The sequence below is a fragment of the Echeneis naucrates genome, chromosome 2 (assembly GCF_900963305.1).
Source record: "Echeneis naucrates chromosome 2, fEcheNa1.1, whole genome shotgun sequence".
Lineage (NCBI taxonomy): Eukaryota > Metazoa > Chordata > Actinopteri > Carangiformes > Echeneidae > Echeneis > Echeneis naucrates.
This window is the reverse complement of record NC_042512.1, coordinates 8,125,831-8,138,037: the sequence shown is the minus strand read 5'-3', so window position 1 is coordinate 8,138,037 and position 12,207 is coordinate 8,125,831. Positions and strand designations below refer to the sequence as shown.

At 45.4% G+C, this 12,207-nt stretch overlaps 1 long non-coding RNA gene and 1 other non-coding gene across 2 annotated transcripts; one reads left to right on the top strand and one right to left on the bottom strand.

Moving 5' to 3' along the window:
* Positions 1 to 1,502: 1,502 nt before the first annotated feature.
* LOC115056166 (uncharacterized) lies at positions 1,503 to 2,564 on the bottom strand. Its single transcript, XR_003841774.1, has 3 exons — positions 2,348 to 2,564; positions 1,677 to 1,850; positions 1,503 to 1,516 (listed from the first exon to the last, which is right to left on the bottom strand). It is a non-coding gene; the product is annotated as an uncharacterized LOC115056166 (long non-coding RNA).
* Positions 2,565 to 11,817: 9,253 nt separating this feature from the next.
* Positions 11,818 to 11,889, top strand: trnaq-cug (transfer RNA glutamine (anticodon CUG)). The gene has a single exon. It is a non-coding gene; the product is annotated as a tRNA-Gln (tRNA).
* The last annotated feature ends 318 nt before the right edge of the window (positions 11,890 to 12,207 follow it).

Sequence of the window (12,207 nt, the reverse complement as noted above, 5' to 3'; positions counted from 1 at the left end):
ACGGAGCACTAAAGTTGGAAGGCTGAGTTCAGCTTCAGCTTCTTTCATGTTCTCCCTGTGAAAGAAAGAAGGTGAACATGAGCTTGATATGAGAACTATATCAATCATTTGAATTTTATTTATACAAAACTTTTCAAACTAATAGCAATGTTGCACAAAGTGCAATACAAAAATAAACAATATCTCCCAAACAGGCCGCATCATCACCCCACACACACAGATTAAAACAGGACATCGTTTGTCTTACAAAGGTCATTTAGTACATGAAATAAAAATTGCAATGTCCTCTGAGTTCTGCTCTTTCAGGATCCTGTTATTTATTTACATAAATTTTTTTGGAACCTGTTAAAAATAAGAATAATTTGAGATAATGATTAAAAAAAAAAACATTTACGTTTTATGAAGTGAAGAAAGGGCCAATTTAAAAGTTTAATCAGTGCTGACTGACAGTCATGTGTTTCACAAGGAAATTTTTTATACGAGAAAAAAAAAAGCTTGTCGAAACGTTCCCAAGCGGCCCAAAGGGTCCAGAAGAAGCTGAACCTAAACCCCAGGTGGAGTTTGGAGGAGCTGGCTGAGAGGAGAGGAGGACTTGAGGAGTCTCTGGGATCATGGTGGACTGGACTCTGTTCTCAGACCAGTTCTGATTCCTCTGTCAGTCTCTGCTGGATGAAGCTCTCCTCTCCACCTCCCAGGAACATGGTCCAGAGTCTGGACAAGCTGCTGCTGCAACATCTGGATCATCAGGAAGCAGCTGATCCTCCATCAACACACACCTTCCTCTTCACAACCACCACCTGTGTAGAGAAGAGCTGAGTCATGAAGGTTCATCACTTTACTGATGATTTACTGAAGGTCCATTTAAACAGAGAGACTCAGACAGACAGACAGACAGACAGACAGGCAGGCAGACAGAGAGACAGGATTCTGGTCTGTAGAAAGACCACATGGTGACAGTGTGATGAAAGAAGATCAGTGATGTGCAGCTTTCAGTCAGACTGATCTCAGAGCTGTGACAGATGAACCTGATCAGAGAACAAACAGTCTCAGCTCAGATCTGACAGTTTGATGGACGAGGACCAGAATCTGAACATCTCTGAGTTCTTCAGCTGGAATCTGCTTCATTTGATGGTCACATGATCACAACAGTCCTCTGACTGATCTGATTGGCTGACTGTTTTCTCTCTGTCTTATTATGACATCAGACAATTATGACATCTGTTTCTGTTTTCCTCTCACAGCTTCACTGAGGAGTTTGAAGGTTCAAAGGAAACACTGAGTCTTTGCTCTGATACTGGATTCAAACAATATTACTGAAAGGAACATGAACTGAGCCCAACTCCACTGACCTCAGAGTCTTCAGTCTGAACTCTTCACAAGATCACACAGATCCTTCAGGTCTGAAACCTTCAGGTGGTTCCAACTCAGGTCCAGTTCTCTGAGATGGGAGGGGTTGGACTTCAGAGCTGAGACCAGAGAAGAACAGCTGATCTCTGACAAACCGCAGCGCTCCAACCTGAGTAAAGAATAAAAAATGAAGATCAAATCATTAATAATCAATAAGAAATGTCCTCAATGATCTTTATGTTATTGTGGGTCATCATCATGTCTCAACACACATCATTCAAACAACAACACAACACTCAAACTACAGCAGGTCCAGTCAGTGAACTGACCTCAGAGTCTCCAGTCCACAGTTTGGACTCTCCAGTCCAGCACACACCAGCTTCAGTCCTGAATCCTCTATGTGGTTCTGACTCAGGTCCAGGTCTCTCAGATGGGAGGGGTTGGACTTAAGAGCTGAGGCCACGACATCACACTCAGTCTTTGTGAGTCCACAACCAACAAGTCTGTGATGACACATATTAGACCACATGTCACTGACACAGGACACTACATATTCATCTGGAGGGTTTGAGGACTAAAGACGCCAAGACTTCCATCTCTGTCTCACACTGTCAGAGTTTTCATAATTTTTTCAGGTGAAGAGACAAAATGTGGTCAGTTGGTCTTCCATCAGGTCCTCAGTCTGTCAGGGACCTGATCCAGGTCTGTCTCCTCTGAGGGACCATGAGGTCATGTGGACCTGAAAACATTTGACTGTCTACTGATTTAATTTTCACTGACTTGAGATCAGTGAACAGTGAAGATGGTGAAGATGATCAGTCACTGATACCTGCTGATTTCATCAGTCTTTTGGATTCCCACTAGAAACACAACTAAGTGAATATTTATCTCTGGCAGCATTTGAACCATCTAAAAACAAACAGCTGACAGTGAAACACCATCTGAATCAGATTTGATTGAAACACATCAGAAGGATGGATGAGAATGAGAGTGGACTCACCGAGCCTTCCTGCAGTTCCTCACAGCTGGGATCAGTCTCTGTTGTCCTTCCTCTGATGTGTTGTACTTCTTCAAGTCTAACAAATCCAAAATGTCCTGACATCTGTAGCATGTAGGCCAGAGCTGAGCAGTGGATCAGGGAGAGTTTCTCCTCTGATCTGGTCTCTGACTTCAGGATCTCCTGATGAACTGAGTGATCCTTCAGCTCCATCAGACAGTGGAAGATGTTGATGCTTCTGTCAGGAGAGATAAAATAACTGTTCATCTTCTTCAGGTTGTTGATGGCTCTCTGGATGGTCTCTGGTTTGGTTTCTGTCTGACCCAGCAGACCTCCTAAGAGTCTCTGGTTGGACTGCAGAGAGAGACCATGAAGGAAACGGACAAACAGGTCAAGGTGACCATTTTTACTTTCAAAGGATTTCTCCAGAGAGTGTAATATGTACACCTTCTCGTCAAATTTTGACAGGTCCTTTGATCTTAGTTAACCCCGCCCCTCTCGACAAATGAGATCGTTTTTCCCGCCCCTAACCCCTCCCCCTTTGTTTTCCACGCCCAGGCAAAGAGGTCACAACCAATTAGATCATTCGAGGGCAGGGTCGAGTAAAATGGCAGCAAATTCATTTTGAGGTTGACGGTCAAATAGGGAAGATGTGTTTTGTTAGAGTGAAAGGAGCATATTGAGTATGTACTTAAAAATGAATTTCTTTACAAAGAGGGAGTACAAAACAATCAACCGTGTATAGCTCCGTGGGAAATAATTTTATTTATATTTTCAGACTTTAGGAAGGAGAGGAGGAGGAATTCGCGCTCCAGAAAAAGCAGGTCCCCATTCAGGTGAGCAAGATCCCCCTCCTTTCGGAGAAGGAGCTCTTCCTATAGGTCAACAAGAAGAATTAGATCGCCTTCGCCAAACTGCAGAAGGATACCGTACAGACACCTGGATAGATTTCTCGACAGGTTGTATGAACTGGCGTATGAGGTTTGAATTCTAAAAGGCTTAACATGGAGCAAAAAGAGAATGCTGAATGTAGGAGTTTTTCAGAGGACCCTTTCCTAGCCATAAACCTCGCTATAGCTGCTATTTTCAAGATGGCGGCGCGCACAGTCGCAGCGGCCCAGCGCTCCTCAACTTTCGGCAGCTTTTTACTTTTTCTACTACTTGTTGCGTCTTTGTTTACATCTCTACTTGCTGCAAGAGTGCAATATAGTAGAGCGGAACTCCTGACCGCTGCAGTAAACGCTCTTTGCACACACATGGACTTAAACCTCTGGAACACTATTTCCCCGGAGATACGACGATTGCCGAGGGAAACCAGCTTCACCCACCCCCCATTGAAGTGGCGCCGGCGGCGCCGGCACAGAAAGCAGAAGCGGGGCAAGAGAGCGGGGCTAGCGGCCAAGCTAAAGGCTAACCCCCACAGACCGGTCATACCTAGCCTCTTTCTTACCAACTCCCGGTCGCTTCACAACAAGATGGACGAGATACGACTGCGGATTACTTCTCACAAACTGGAATACTGTGTCTTGATTGTCACGGAGTCCTGGCTGGATCATAACATACCCGACGCGGCGATCCAGCTGGCGGGCCGCGCTGTTTACAGAGCCGACCGAACAGCAAACTCCGGTAAGAGCAAAGGAGGAGGACTTTGTGTATACATTGATAACCGATGGTGCACTAATGTGACTGTTAAAGACACCCACTGCTCTCCGGACATTGAATACATGATGCTGCAGTGCCGACCCTTTTTTCTGTGCAGAGAGTTCACATCGGTGGTAATTATTGCTGTCTACGTGCCTCCTCAAGCTAATGCTAAAGACTCCATGGAGATGCTACAGCTCTCCATCAACAAGCATTTAGCCGCGCAGGCAGACAGTGTAATTATCGTGGCAGGAGATTTTAACCACGCCAACCTAAAGTCTGTCCTGCCCAAATTCCACAAATATGTGAACTTTCCCACCAGAGAGAAAAACATTTTAGACCAGGTGTACTGCAACATCTCCAACGCATACAAAGCCAGCCCTTTGCCTCATCTGGGTCTCTCCGACCATCTGTCCCTCTCCTTCATCCCTGCGTACAAACCACTGATCTGTAGACAAAAAACAGCTACAAAGACAGTCAAAGTCTGGACTGAGGAAGCCACCGCAGCCCTGCAAGACTGCTTTGAGGTCACAGATTGGGGAGTTTTTGCAGAGGGGACAGACCTGAATGGCCACACATCTGCAGTACTGGACTACATCAGCTTTTGTACTGAGAATGTGACAGAGAGCAAAACTGTTAAAGTGTTCCCCAACCAGAAACCGTGGCTCAACAGTGAAGTGAAGACCCTGCTCAAAGCACGTGACACTGCTTTTAGATCTGGGGATCCACAAAGCTACAAAGATGCACGGAAGAATCTGCGGAGAGGAATTATAAAGGCCAAGCGCAGTTACCAGCAGCGCATAGAGGCCCACTTTTACAGCAACAACTCCAGAGGCATGTGGCAGGGGATTAAGACACTGACTGGCTACAATAACAACACAACAGCCACAATCTCATCAGACAGCACCCTCCCAGATACACTGAACCAGTTCTTCGCTCGCTTCGACCGTCACAGCGAGAACTCAGACACCCTCCCTGTCCCACCAACCAACAAAGACCTGCTCCAGCTGCAGCCACACCAGGTCAGGGACACCCTGCGCAGAGTCAACGTGAGGAAAGCACCCGGCCCAGATGGTGTCCCCGGGCGCGTACTCAAGGCCTGCGCGGACCAGCTCGCAGAGGTATTCACCACCATCTTCAACCTCTCGCTTCTGCAGTCTGTGGTTCCTGCCTGCCTCAAATCAGCCACCATTGTTCCTATACCAAAGAGGAACACAGTGAACTGCCTGAACGACTACCGCCCGGTTGCTCTCACCCCCATCATCACTAAATGTTTTGAGAGACTTATACTCCCCTTCATCAGATCTGCCATCCCTGCTGACCTCGACCAACATCAGTTTGCATACAGAGCAAACAGGTCGACAGAGGATGCGGTCATAATGGCGACCCACACAGCCCTCACTCACCTGGACCAGAGCAACACCTACGTGAGGATGCTGTTTGTGGACTTCAGCTCAGCATTTAATACAGTTATCCCCCAGAAACTAGTTATGAAACTGAGCAACTTGGGCATCGGCAGTTCACTGTGTGCATGGTTATTGGACTTCCTCAGAAACAGACCCCAACGTGTCAGGATGGGAGATCGCACCTCTTCCACGCTCATCCTGAACACTGGAACACCACAGGGGTGTGTCCTCAGCCCTCTCCTATTCTCACTCTTCACCCACGACTGCTCCCCCATCCACCCCACAAACACCATTGTTAAGTTCGCGGACGACACCACCATTGTAGGACTGATTAAGAAAAACAATGAGTCAGCCTACAGGGAGGAGGTCAAACACTTGACGGACTGGTGTTCCAATAACAACCTGGTTCTCAACACAGCCAAAACCAAGGAAATCATTTTGGATTTCAGGAAATCCAAAAAGACGGTGCCCCCCACCCTCTCCATTAAAGGAGAGGAGGTTGAGAGGGTGGAGAGCTTCAAGTTCCTTGGAGTACATATATCGGCCGACCTCACCTGGGCCGTCCACACTTCGTACCAGGTGAGGAAAGCCCACCAGCGTCTTTACTTCCTCAGGAAGCTAAAGCAGGCTCACCTCCCCCGCCCCCTGCTGGTTAACTTTTACAGGGCATCCATCGAGTCCATCCTGACCTACTGCTGTACAGTGTGGTCCACCAACTGCACAGCCAAGGACAGGAAGGACCTGCAGCGGGTGGCGAGGACGGCGGAGACAATTATTGGGACCACACTTCCCCCCCTCAGGGACACTTACGCTGGCCGACTGAAAAAGAAGGCCAGAAACATCAGCACAGATCCCTTACACCCCGGTTATCCCCTATTCTGCCCCCTCCCCCATGGAAAGAGATACCGCTCTCTCAAAGCCAGAACTACAAGACTCATTAACAGCTTCTTCCCCCAGGCCGTCAAAGCCATCACCCCACCCCCACCCCCACCCAAAGACTGACAATGGCCACACTCACTACCAAGTGCAATATCCCTTCCCCCCCAAAGACACCTACCTGCTGTAAATAATGACATTGCCATAATGTAAACTCTTTTGCACTACAGTATACACTGTTTCCCGTATTTATCATACCCATTCCCATATTTATCATAACCATTCCCGTATTTATCATACCTTGGAAATACTTATTTTATATTTTATATTTTATATTTTATATTGTTTTTATTGAGATATCGCGCTTTTGTGTTTTTCTTGTTTTTCTTTCTCGCTGCCATGTGGAGCTGCTAAGCATATTTTCACAGTTAATGTTGGTGACAATGTGAACAGTGACAATAAAGGATTCTATTCTATTCTATAGAGGAGTTGAATCGCCCTGAAACTCTGACCAGCGTTGTAAACGATCTTCGTTCCATAATAAACAAATTGACCTTTGAAAATGACTCTGCGACTGAGCCCCCCGTCTCTCCTCGTTTCTCTCAGGTTGATTCACCTTTTCCACCAGTTGTTTCACACACAGTGTTTGAATGCCATAGACAGAGCCGTACACCTGTTAGAGATTCAGGAGGGGGGGAAACGCCAGTGTAGTTTCAGGTGTGACATGCGCGTTAGAATTTGTCAGACATTTCAGAACGGCCTCTTATAAGAAAACCGTCTTCATAGCACATAATCATCAATCATAGCTCATGACAGCTGCAGGTAAGAGTGAGTTTAATGCGTGGTACGAAACAGTGAGGGGCGGAGTCTTTAACTTTGAAAAAGAAGCTGTTTTACTGCCAAAACAATGTGGACATTCTCTCTGAGGCTTGTTTCCTGAAACGGTTACATCCAGGAAACAGGCAGGGATCCTTTCAGCAGGTCGACCACAGCCTCGGCCTGCATGAAAGTATTTCTCACCAATTTTCTCAGGCCCAGAACCTTAGCCATTCCTCCTCCTGACCATCTTATTAATCTTATTCACACGGCAGCATACAGTGGTTAGAATGGGTTTCTAACACCAACGCTAGTGAAAAGCAGCTGGGAAACTACTTTGTAGACGGTTACGCTGAAGTAGAAAGCTTTAAGTAGGTCTGGGAGTATCTGGGTTGTTTTTAAATCACGCCTGTGTGTTTTCAGCCTCAAGAACGCTCTCCTCTAACGGGGACAACATTTGAGCTCTGCTCTAACACCATGAGGAGAATATAGAGGTTACGGTCGGTGCACGGCGTAACACCAGTTGTCATGAGGGAGCACAGGTGGGTGGAGATGGGGAAAAAAAAAAAAAAAAAAAAAAAGATAATGTCTTTGTGGCTGCTTCACAACAGCCTAAAAGTGTAGTTATTTTCAGTCTACGCAGGACAGAGTTCTTTATTTTGGGAGACAGCCTCATTTATATCACGGGAAAGGGACAAACACACTGCCTCTGGGTAACTACCTGAGAGATCTGACTGAGGAATTAGAGGAGACAGCTTACAGGAATTTGTAGCTGCGGGTCCTAAAAATTATTCTTATCAAGCCAAGAAGCACCAAAAAAAAAAAAAAAAAAAAGAGTAGTGCTCAGAGTGAAAGGTATTACACTGACACATGATTGCTGTCAATGAGTCAACACTCCACCTCCCCCAACTTTAACTTTTCCCTTTCCAGATCCAGCTTCTCTGCCTGCAGCTCCATCTGAAACTGCAGCCTTTCCCTTTAAACTGCACATACTGCTCCGCTGACAGCTTCTCACAAGTCTCTGACAGAGCCATATCAAAATCTTTACACTGCTCAGGTCAGAAGATGCTCACTGACTGCCAATTCCTCAACTCAGCTGATTAGTATGGTCACAAGACATCCTGCTGACAGAAGAGAAAGAGGAGAAAAAAAAAAAAAAAGTACAACCAAAATTATCAATATCAACTGAGGCAACAGAGACCCTGCAGCGACTCAGACAGTGAACAGCCATAGAGAGGATTTATAGAGAAAGGAGCCTCCCCCCTAAACTGCCTAACTCCACCCTAGTCTTCGTATGCGTACTGGTGGTGGGTACTTATGCACCTAAAACCCGCTTGCATTGTGGACGGCTAACTGCCCCAGCCAACGCTACAGAAGGTGCCCCCGAGACAACTGCTGCTAACCACACGGACAGCATACAAAAACAACAAACAGCCCTGCAACACAACAAAGCCAACAGTCCCTCCTTATGAGGAACTGCTGCTACGGCCTGTTTGGGGGAACAAACAGATGCTCCAGCCAAAAAAAAAAAACCCTCCTACAGCCAAACACTGTCTGAGCACATGCAGCGACCTGCAACTACAAACAATTCACTCCACAGCACCAAACAACTGCTGACTGAAAACTACTAAACTCTGAATTCTCCTCCCCTCCACACTTCATTAAAGCAGCATTATAAAACAGCAAAACTACCAGCCCAAACATTTCTACACTTCTCAAACAATCTGGGGAAACACACATTCCTTACTTCTTATAAGGGAGGGCTCAAAAAAGACATGCTTTTACTTTCCATCATAACAATCAAATACAAAACCAATAAAGCAGTGTGAGGTGTGAAATCAGTAAATCAGTGTGAGATGAAAATGTTGGATATTGAAAGCCGTGTGTGTCAAAATAAGATACTCAAACCAAACAGGATCCAGGCCGTCCAGGAGAGAGAGCATCAGCTGAGGGAGTCTGGCTTTTATAGCCTCCCCACAGGTGGAGGCGGAGCCTCCCAACACAGAGGCGGGGCTTCACAGCAACCAGGATATATGAAGCAAAGATCCACATAGCAGACAGCAGAGGGACTCACAAGAGACACACACAGCCAACACACAACAAGACTGTGTGACGTCACTGGAGATCAAAGCCGTTTCCTGTCTTTCAACGCTCTCCCACGAGACACCACCGCATAAGTCACTCTCGCGTTTGATTCAGATGGATGAGCGCATGCGCACAAAGACGCACATGACTCGTCTCGCGAACGAATGAAACTAATGAAGTGAAACACAAATCAGCTCTTATTGGACAAATAAGTGCCGTTAAATTGAAGTAAAAGCAAACGTGACTCGTTTATTTTCATCTCCCCTGATAAAGTTCAGATGAGAGGATGAACTCATTTCATCGCTTGACTTACATGAGGTACATTTGGTTGTCAGCCTCGGAGCGGATCAGCTGGGATCAGCTGAGAGAGAGCCAGCAGCAGGAGCACATTCAGAGATCAGATCAGAAGATAAAAACTGAGCCCTGTCAGACACTAAGATGTCATCTGAGGAGGATCACTGACGTTTCAACAATAACAGCCCACCAAACTCTTTCTGCCGCCAAGTGGCTCCTGAGATTTGTTGCTGAATTTAATTTATATGATGTTGTGTTATATCATGTTATATTATGAATTTATGTCATATTAATTTGAAATTATGTGTAAAATGAATTATTAATGTATGCATTATATCACATGTTCATTATTTACATTGCCTTATATATTAAACAAACTGAACTTGGAGCTTCATGCCACAAATAAAAAAGGTTTAAGTACAGAAACCCAAAGAACTCAATCTGAAAAAATGTTTCTTCTCTAATTGAATGGAAGTCATTTATAAACTTTGAATTATTTACATAGAAACCACATAGGCAAGTATAAAGAATGAGTCCTTGAAGTCATTCAGGGGTTTGTAACAGAAAAACGTTTTTGCTGACACAGTCACAAGGTTAACCCATGTAGCAGCCACCTGGGTGAAAACAGCAGCTGGTGTTTGCTCATGATGACTCCATGCAGGGCTTTAATGGTTACTTTATGTGTGGGTGTTTTTGAATGTCAGATCTTTGTAGTGGGTTTGAATCTTGCCTGTCCATGTTGGTCCTTCTTGAACATTCTCTAAATATCCTTGGAACCTGTTTAAGGTTAATTCAAAGTTTATCTGGACCGACTGTATCTGCTTTCAAAGCTGTTGTCAGATCTTTCTGTTTTTTCTACACAACTCCAATACCAGTTAGTCAGCAAAATATGATGAGCCAAGTCCACTGAGACAAATAACAAAGGATTTTAGTTAGCATGCAATAAACTGTCACATTAATGTCCTGAATGTGCTGTGTGTATATAATGAGGTTCATCAAAACAAAGTCAGAACCAGAGCTCAGGCTGTTGGTACACAAACAAAGAAAGGCATACTTGTGGATTCACAAGATTATATCAGGATCTGACCTTTTCCTGTTCCATCAGTAACCATCAAAGGAGATGCTGATTCTGTGATGTCACAAAGGTTCTAATGACATCACAGAGATCAAAGACTCCTCACACTTTTTCTCATGACCTCCACCATAGAGTGCTGACTGCTGCAATAACGCTGCCTTTAATAGAAGTTTAGGAACATTTAATTAAAGAATACATTTTGATGATGGTTGGAAATGTCTGTTTATTGTTTATCACTTGTTAGGATCCCCGTTAGCTGTCACTGAGGCAGCAGCTACTCTTCCTGGGGTCCAAATGAAAATGCACATCTGCAGTCAAACAGGTTCAGGTAGATGCAGAGTCCTACATTAAAACAAACCACTTTACCATCATCCTGAACTGCAGTATACACATTACACTTCCATTACCAGATCCTCTGCATGTACATTTCCAATATACCTGCAGTATATTGTGTATAATGCAGGTGGCATTTACTGTAAAGTGGTTTGTTTTAATGTAGCACTCTGCATCTACCTGAACCTGTCTGACTGCAGATGTGCATTTTCAGTTGAACCCCAGGAATGACGTTTTAAATGACAGGAAACGTCATGTTACCATGACAGCAAAGAGTTAGGAGGACGCCCCCAAATGTTTCCCCTGCCGTCAATTTCCAATGTTATGGAGTTCTATGTCAGTCAGTTGGGTTACCTAACTCGTCAAGAATGACCTGAGTCGGCATGTGACGGTAAGGGACACAAACCATGCGTCAGCCTGTTGACGCATTGGGAGGGAGAACATGTCGGAGAAACATGTGGCATGCTTCTTATGTGAGGTGATCATCAGGGATCGCCTCTCTGTTCAGCTCCATTGGGTCGTACAGTCATGTCCTATAAGGTCTGGCAGTGACGATTCCTGTTTTTCACTCAGGCAGCTGTTTACCACTTTTGGCAGAGGGCATTCCTCCTTCCTACTGTCGCTGTGGCTGTGTCCTGTTTCTCCAGCATGCTGAGGCTGGGGCCACACTGACACCGATTGGCTGACGAATTTTGGACTTTGTGAACATGATTGTTGCTTCCAACATTCCTCCAACACTTTCCAAGATCCTTCTGCAGCTGGTACTCAGGTCGCAGTCTCCCCTGGAGGCGTGGGTTCGAATCCCACTTCTGACAGAGACCACTTTTCTTTCACCTCTACTGCTGTGAGGTGTGTTTGGGGACAAAGGTATTTTGGCCGACTTTTGACCACCCACACTTTTCAAAGACTAAAATTCCTTTCACATCTATCTGAGCGCACACCTGCAGGGTTCCATGGTGTAATGGTTAGCACTCTGGACTCTGAATCCAGCGATCCGAGTTCAAATCTCGGTGGGACCTGAATCTTACCAGTGAAACACTGAAATTCCCTTGACATGAAGACAACCTGGTTTGTCCACCTGGAAGTGCAAGTTTTGAGCCTGTGTACGATCTAATCAGGCAGTCAGTCTCTTCAGACACACAAGTGTTGACCGACACAGACGTAGTTTCAGACACAGACTGCAGAGAAACTGGCAGTACTGATGCTTATCTGCCTAAACTGTCTGTCTTGTAAACAGGACATCCTGCATTCAAACCCCAGCAGTGCTTTGCTCTCAGTGGAGTTCCGGCTCATCACTTCAACAAACCGATGAAAGCCGTCACTTCCTGTATTACAGC